Raw genomic sequence first — 8,452 nt, 5'->3', positions numbered from 1 at the left:
CTATCCAATGCTTAGGATACTTCCCCAAAGGAATAACATTAGTATTCATGCTAAAAATATCTCCCTTTTGCATTGATGGCAACATAGATGAAAAGCATCTAGGTTCCAAGATTACCCAACAATACTCTATTGTTGTTGTTGTTCACATATTTTCAAATCCTCTTCATCAATCAAATCTAAAATCCTTTGGAACACTTATCTATTATTCATCTTTTAGAGGATTGGCATCAATTGTTCACACACTAAACAATTCTTAGCTTCTCCCCTATACATCATAACTCTTCATATTGTATATCTCCTTCATAGAGATATTCCTTCTCCTTACATGAATCTTTCTAAATCTCGCTAATAAAGATATGCTCATCTATCTCTCCCCCATTCATCTAGAGGATGTTGTTACATTTCTCTCCCTATATTTTGCACTACTTTCCTCCATATTTAGGATATATGTTTTTCATGCATTTTGTCCCCCATTAACATTAATGATAAAGGCCTCATTATGTCAAATATATGCTCCAAGTCTTTAACTAGGTCAAGTGTCCAAAGACATTGTTCAAGACCAATTACCAAGATTCATTAATGAATCTTCTCATTACAGATACTCCCCCATTTAGGAAGCATCACAATTCAGTCTAGTCAAACAATAGTGCTTTGTACCACTAGACTAATGCAATCTCTACATTATCTACTCTAAAGTAGGTAGGGGTATAACCCCAAGCATACCTCTCAAGAACTCAAATGTATCTTTAGGTAAGGGCTTTTTAAAGATATCTGCAATTTGATCTTTATTACCAACATACTCCAATCTAATCTCTTTCTATGCAACCTTCTCTCTAAAAACATGATACTTAATAGATATATGCTTAGACTTAGAATGCAATATAGGATTCTTAGACATGCTTACCGTACTTCTGTTATCATAATATATTATAACAAGTTCTAAAAATTCTATTCCATTATCCTTTGGCATTTACTTCATCTACATAACTTGATTACAATTATTTGTTATTGCTATATACTCTGCCTCATATGTGCTCTGTGAAATACAATCTTGTTTCTTTCTTATCCAAGAAACCAATCTTCCTCCAAGAAATAATGCTCCACCGCTAGTACTTTTTTTTCATCCATACTACCTCCCCAATCTACATCAATATAAGCACATAGAGTGAAATCACTTGATCTATCATACCACATCCCATAATGTGATCTTCCCTTCAAATATTTGAATATCCTCTTTATTCTTGCATAATAATACTCCTTAGGATCATCTTGAAATGTTGCTATAATCCTAACTACATTTTCTATATTTGGCCTAGTGTGAGTCAAATATTGTGAACCTCCAATCATGGATTTGTACTTCTTTTGCTCAATTGTAGGTGTCTCATCCTTGCTAGATAACTTATGACTAGTTATCATTGGTGTACCAATAGGCTTACTATTTTCTAAGCCAAATATTTTTAACAAGTCTTTCAAATACTTATCTTGTGAAATGAAAATGAGATCATTATTTTGCACAATCAAAAAAACCTATAAAATATTTTATCTCTCCTATCATGCTTATTTCAAACTCATTTGTCATTTCTTTAGCGAACTTATCACTTGCTTCATTATTGCCTCCAAATATTATGTTATCAACAAATATTATTATTATCATAAAACCATTCTCAATTTCTTTCAAGTACAAGTTACTATGTGTCATACCTTTAGCAAATCCAAGCTTTGCCAAATACTTGTCCAACCTTGTGTACTAGGTTCTAGGTGCTTTCTTTAGACTAGATAGAGCTTTCTTCAATCTGCATACCATATCCTTGTCTTTTGTCAAAAGAAAACCTTTAGGCTTCTTAATGTATACCTCTTCTTCAAGTTCTCCAATCAGGAAGGTTGATTTGACATCCATCTGATACACTTTGAAATTCTTATTTTTTGTATAAGCCAAAAGCATTCTCACTACTTCCATTCTAGCTACAAGGGCATATGTTTCATCATAATCTATTCCTTCTTATTGTGACTATCCTTTACATACAAGTCTATCCTTATTTCTTACAACTTCACTTTGTTCATTCATCTTTTTTTTGAATACCGATTTAGTTTCAATAACATTCTTATCTTTAGGCCTGGGAACCAATTCCCATGTTGCATTCTTCATAATCGAATCTAATTCTTCCTTCGTTTCTTGAATCCAATGATCATCTTTGCATTCCTCATCTACACTCTTAGGTTCAACTTAAGAAATCAAACATAATTCCTCATTAACTATGTTTCTTGTCATCACTCTTTTGTCTTTTCTTCTAATTATCTTCTCTAGTGGATGATTCTTTCTCATGTTCCTATTGGAGGTAGGAGTTGCTAACTCAAATCTTACTTTTTCTCTTTGTTCAGATCTTTGTTCTCCTCTTTGCTCAATAATTTGTGCATCATTCTATAGATCATTGTTAGTCTCAAATAAAACTTCTACATTTTCTCTAACAATTCCATTATTTTCTTCTTCTTCATTAGAATTGTAATCCATGATCTTTTCCTTAGTTCCAAAGTTTTCATCAACATTTATATTCAAGTGCAATCAACTATCGTCTTGATTATATGATTAAAACATCTGTAAGATTTGTTTTTCAAAGAATAACCAAGAAACATACCTTCATCACTTCTTGGATCAAACTTCCCAACATAATCATCTCTCTTTATGTAACACTTGCTTCCAAAGAATCTAAAATACTTTACTAAAGGTGTATGACCAAACTATAATTCATAAGGAGTCTTATTCATACCTTTTATGATCTATACTTTGTTAATGGTATATACTATTGTATTGACCACTTCTCTTCAAAATGTCTTGGATGCATGATTCTCAAATATCATTTATCTTGCTACCTTTGATAATGATTTGTTTCTCCTTTCTTCTATTTCATTCTACTTAGGGGTCAAAGGTGATGATAATTGTCTTTTGATTCCATTCTCTTTGCCAAAAAAGTTAAATTCTCTATAGGTAAACTCTCCTCCTCTATTTGATCTCAAACATCATATCTTAATGTCAGATTCATTCTCAACTATATTCTTAAATATCTTAAACTTCTCAAATGCTTCGTATTTCTCCTCAAGAAATGTTACCCATATCATTCTAGTGAAATCATCAACAAAAATCATGAAATACCTTTCTCCATAGAATCCTCTTGTCTTGGTAGGGCCACTCAAATCTATGTGAATAATCTCTAGCTTCTCTATAGTAGTGAACTCCTTGCTAGGAAATGATACCTTCTTCTATTTAGCCATGATACATTCTCTGCAGACAATATTAGTAGGCTTGATAATCTTAGGAAAATCTCTAACTACAAATGTGCTACTAATCTTTACAAAGATATAAAAGTTTATATGACAAAACCTCCTATGCCATAACCAATTATTATCCACTTTAGAAACCAAACATGTCATCTTAATGAGATTCAACTAAAATACATTACCTCTAGATCTTGTACCTATTCTAATCATCTTAGCATTTTTATCTTTAATTATGTAGGTCTTTTCTTGTAATTGTAACTAATAACCTTTATCTACCAATTGTCCAACACTCAACAAGTTATGCTTTAAACCATAAAAAAATTAAACATCATCAGTGTTAGGATTTCCATTGAGAGTAATAGATCCTATCCTTGTAATGTGATAGATTTCATTATTTCCAACTCTAACAATACCTCCATCATGATTCCTAAATTTGAAAAACTTGTTCATATCACCAATCATGTGATATGAACATTCACTATCTATTATACAATCAAATTTCTTTTCAACTTTAGAAACTAGAGCTTCCTCCTGTCTAATTTCTATGTCAACATCATCTTCTTTAATGACTAAAAATCCTAGCTCATCATCACTTTCACTTTGAACTCTTTTCTCAGATTCCTCATCTTCATTTGCATAAATAATTTATAGGTCTTCTAGGATTAAACTTTCCTTTATACTTTTTCTCTCTTTTAGGATATTGAGATGCATAATGACCAAATTCATTACAATTCCAATACTTAAAGATATTTTTACCATCTACTTCTCTTCTTACAAGTAAGGCTATACCTTCTTCAATCTTCCTATCTTCATCAGATCTAGTTTTGCTACTGCTAGAAAGGTCTCCATGAGTGCTTGCACTTCTAGATAGACATGGATGAACACTTAAGGCACTAAAGGCTATCTCCACTCTTATCAATTCTCTAGACTATCTCATACAATCTTCTGCTACTTCCAATCTTTCAAGAAAAGTTTCCCTAATGAACTTCTCACTATAGGGTATCAAAAGTTAAATCATCTATGCTACTTGCTTGAATGGTGGTGTTAGATTTTTCAAGATCTTGCACACAACTTCATTTTCTTCCTTGGATCCACCATAAAACTTGATTTTTGCAAAAATATCAAATGTTCTACCAACGTAGCTTCTTACAGATTCGTCTTCCATCATTTTAGCATCTTGAAATAAGCATATCCAATTCTGTAATCTTATCTTTTTGTATCTGTACGATATTCAATAGTAGATTCTAAAGCTTTCCAAATATTATGAGATGTACCTAGTGTCTTTACCTGATTGTATTCATTCTAAGGAAGAGCTAATAGTAAGGCTTCTCTAGCTCTCATGTTCCACATGAAAAAATATCTTTTTGCTTCATTGCATTCCTCAAGATTTTCTTCTTTCACAATTTCCTTATCATTCTTTGTCAAAAGCCAATAACTTGGGCCCATAAATAGTAGAGGACTCTTCATCTTCTATTTCCAATTTTTATAGTTAACCTCATCAAACTTAGGAGTATCCTTTCTAAAGTAACTCACCATTAATCTCCCAAAGATGTTAATCTTTTCCTTTAAGGACCTGATGCTTTGATACCAATTGTTATAATATATAGTCCACCAATATAACTAGGGGGTGGGGGGAAAGGGGGGAGAGTGGTGGGGGGTGGTGAATAAATTATCCAAATATTATCACAATTATAAACCTTATTAAATCTTAACCATATAAGAAATATAATCATAAACCACAACAAGATACTCATGCACAATAACACTAGATGGGTTAACTAGGGAAACCTTTGATCAAAGGAAAAACCCCAATGGGGATGGTACGCACAATGATTTACTAATATAAATATTCTTTGTTAGAGGATGAACCCTATTAAGAGTCTATGAAAACATTCAGTACATACTAGTATCTATTAGGAGACTTTGAATCCTAGTTAGGAGATTCCAACCCTATTAGGAGTTGTGGAAGGCATATGGACCCACAGTCCAAATAGCTTTAGGAGAAAGACCAATGAAACCACTATCCAAATGATCTTTTTATTTTTATTTTTTTAATAATAGAATCAAAATATACTTCTCCTTCCTCTTTATTTGTCATATCAACTAGACTTCTACTCCTTTGGGTCTCAATACTAGATCACAAACTTCACATCCAATAATCCCTTGGATCGCTTACTCACAATTACAAAATTCTCAATTCTTTTTTTGGCACTTCCTTCAACACTTTGAATTCCACCCCAATTAACAATCAAGGAAAATAATTTCCTTTATACTAAGTCCTCAAAACAATTCCTTGAGTTGGCCTTGAGGCTTTCCCAATTAATTATAATAGGACCATAGTAAGATAATTAATTATTTCACAATTATATAACATTGTCACCCCACAGTGTAGGGCCCACTTGCCGTTGCACCAAAAGCCATGACTGTTAGTGAACATGGAATACCACATAATTAACCACCTGTGGGCAGGGGAGTGCGTTGCATCACCCAACAATCTCCCCCTCGACGCGCATACCAGGTGCTTACGCGGGTCGGGATGGCACCAGGGAGATTTGAACCCATGACCAGGCCAAAACCAGGCTCTGATACCAATTGTAGGGCCCACTTGCCGTTGCACCAAAAGTCATGACTGTTAGTGAACATGGAACACCACATAATTAACCACCTATGGGCAGGGGAGTGCGTCGCATCACCCAACACACAGTCCACACAACTTCACACATTCGTGACTTCAAGAGTTGTATACTTGTTGACATCATCATCAAACTTTCCTCTATCACTGTATAACTTTGTGTACCTTGATTATACCTATGTTAAGATATAAAATACAATCATCAAAAACTACTTCTTAGGTACTCTATTTCTGCAGTACTCTCTATAAATCACTTATATCTTCCATATTTATTTGACTTATGTTACATGCACTTAACCTCATTATTGGGACATAGTGTGGAACATGTCCTTAACCTCACATCACCCGATCATCAAAATTCTTTTTGCATGACCACAATCTTTGTATGCTACTCTACCAATCTTCATAGAATTATTGTTATATTGACATCAGTGACAAACAAAGTCATGAATACAGCATATCAATACTACCACATACTCTCCAATTCTTAGGATACTCCCTCAAAGGAATACCATCAAAATTCATGCTAACAAAGAATATAGTACAGTAATGTAAAATAATCAAAGAAGTTGTCAATTTTATTTGAGGTGCAAATGGAACAATTGAAGACAAAACAATGATAAGCAAGGTATTGAGGAAACTACTCCCTATATATGTCATTAGAGTTTATGAAATTTAAGAACTAAGATTACTCCAGGTAAGACTTTGATTTTGGAAGGTGTAATTGGTAGACTTATTACTTTTGAGATGTCTAACTTTAATAACTACATACCTACTACTATTGAATATGCTTTTAAGTCATAACTAGTTCTTAGCAAAGAGAAAGGAAAACATGTAAGGATTGATAGTGACGATTCTAATGATGAGCTTGATGAACTTTAAGCCCTTATTGAAAAAATATTTGGAAGATGTAGAGGTAAATACAAATGTAAATTACCTTTTATTATTTTTTCATGCAACAAGCTTAGTCATATTACTACTAGGTGTCCTGATAGAGAAGATAAGGATGAGAGAAAGTAAAGAAAGTAAAAATGAAGAAGAGATGATTGAGACTACAAGAAAAAAAAGGATGTAAAAGGTAAGAAACCTTGTTATATTGCTAAAGAAGAAACTAACATTGAATCTGAAAGTAATGATGATGAATTTTTCTATGTTTCTATGAAAGAAGATTCCGATGAAGATGTGAAAATTGCATTAATCTCATATATGAACAAGAGTGACAAATGGATAATTGATAGTGGTTGTTTTAATCATATGACTAGCGATAGAGATAAATTTGAGGATATATATCCATACAAAGGCACATGTGTTTTAAAAGGTAAAGGTACTATTCAATTAACTGATAAGATCAAATGTGACAATGTTTTTTGGGTTGAAAGACTTAACTATAACTTGTTGAGTGTTTCACCACTAAACAAAGTAGGATACAGAGTTAAGTTCCATAATAGGAAGGCTAAGATGTATGATGCTAATGGTAAGCTAATTTGAAGTGGTGATCAAACAAGAGGTAACTTGTTGTACCTAGATCTATCTAATGAAACATGTTTGTTTGCACAACAAGAAGATGTTTTGCTATGGCAGAAGAGGCTATGTTACGTGAATTTTGGCAATTTGGTCCAAACATTAGTAAAATGAAGAAAGTAAGAGGGTTACCTAAATTTAAGAAGCCTAACAATGCTATCTATAAACAATTTCAATTGGGAAAAATGACCAAGTCTGATTTCAAGAGGAAAACGTACACTTCTAGTGATATTTTGGAATTGGTTTATACTAACCTATGTGGACCTATTGATGTTCAAAGATATTTGGAGATAAGTATTTCATTCTATTTGTTGATAACTATTCTAGGATGATGACTATGGTTTTCCTTACAGATAAAGTTGATTCTTTTTAGCTTTCAAGTAGTGTTTAGCTAGAGTTGAAAAAGAAACAAGAAAGAGTCTAAAGTGTTTGAGATCTGACAGAGGTGGTGAATTTATTTCCAATGAGTTCAATATATTCTTCAATAATAGAGGAATCAAAAGATAGATGTTAGCACTAAGAACCCCTCCTCAGTATGGGATAGCTTAAAGAAGAAATAAATCAATAATGGATTGCACAAGAACATTGATGATGGATAAGAATGTATCAAAGAAATATTGGAGAGAAGTCATTAGTACTACCATCTATACCCTTAGAGTACAAGTCAAGAAAGGTGAAAATTCTAAACCTTTTGAACTATGCTATGGATATGCTCCTAACATGAAATATTTCAAAATCTTTGGAAGTAAATACTATATATTAAAAGATAATAGGAATGGAAAACTTGATGCAAAGAATGGTGGAGGTTGATGAGTTTATAGAAAGAAGTGACTTACATGTAATGAATAACCTAAAGATTGTGGTACATTCATATCTATTCATGATGGTGCTCCTAGTACTCAAAATGAACAAACAAACCAAGTTGTAGTTTCTTGGCAGACAAGAAATAATGAAGTGCAACAATAGACTGCTAAGATACAAATAGTGGGTGTCGAGAAACAAATTGAATATGTTGAGTTGTAGACA

Source organism: Cupressus sempervirens, chromosome 10 (assembly GCF_028749045.1).
Source record: "Cupressus sempervirens isolate cs-2001-9-10 chromosome 10, ASM2874904v1, whole genome shotgun sequence".
Taxonomy (NCBI): domain Eukaryota; kingdom Viridiplantae; phylum Streptophyta; class Pinopsida; order Cupressales; family Cupressaceae; genus Cupressus; species Cupressus sempervirens.
Note: the sequence above shows the minus strand (reverse complement) of the source record.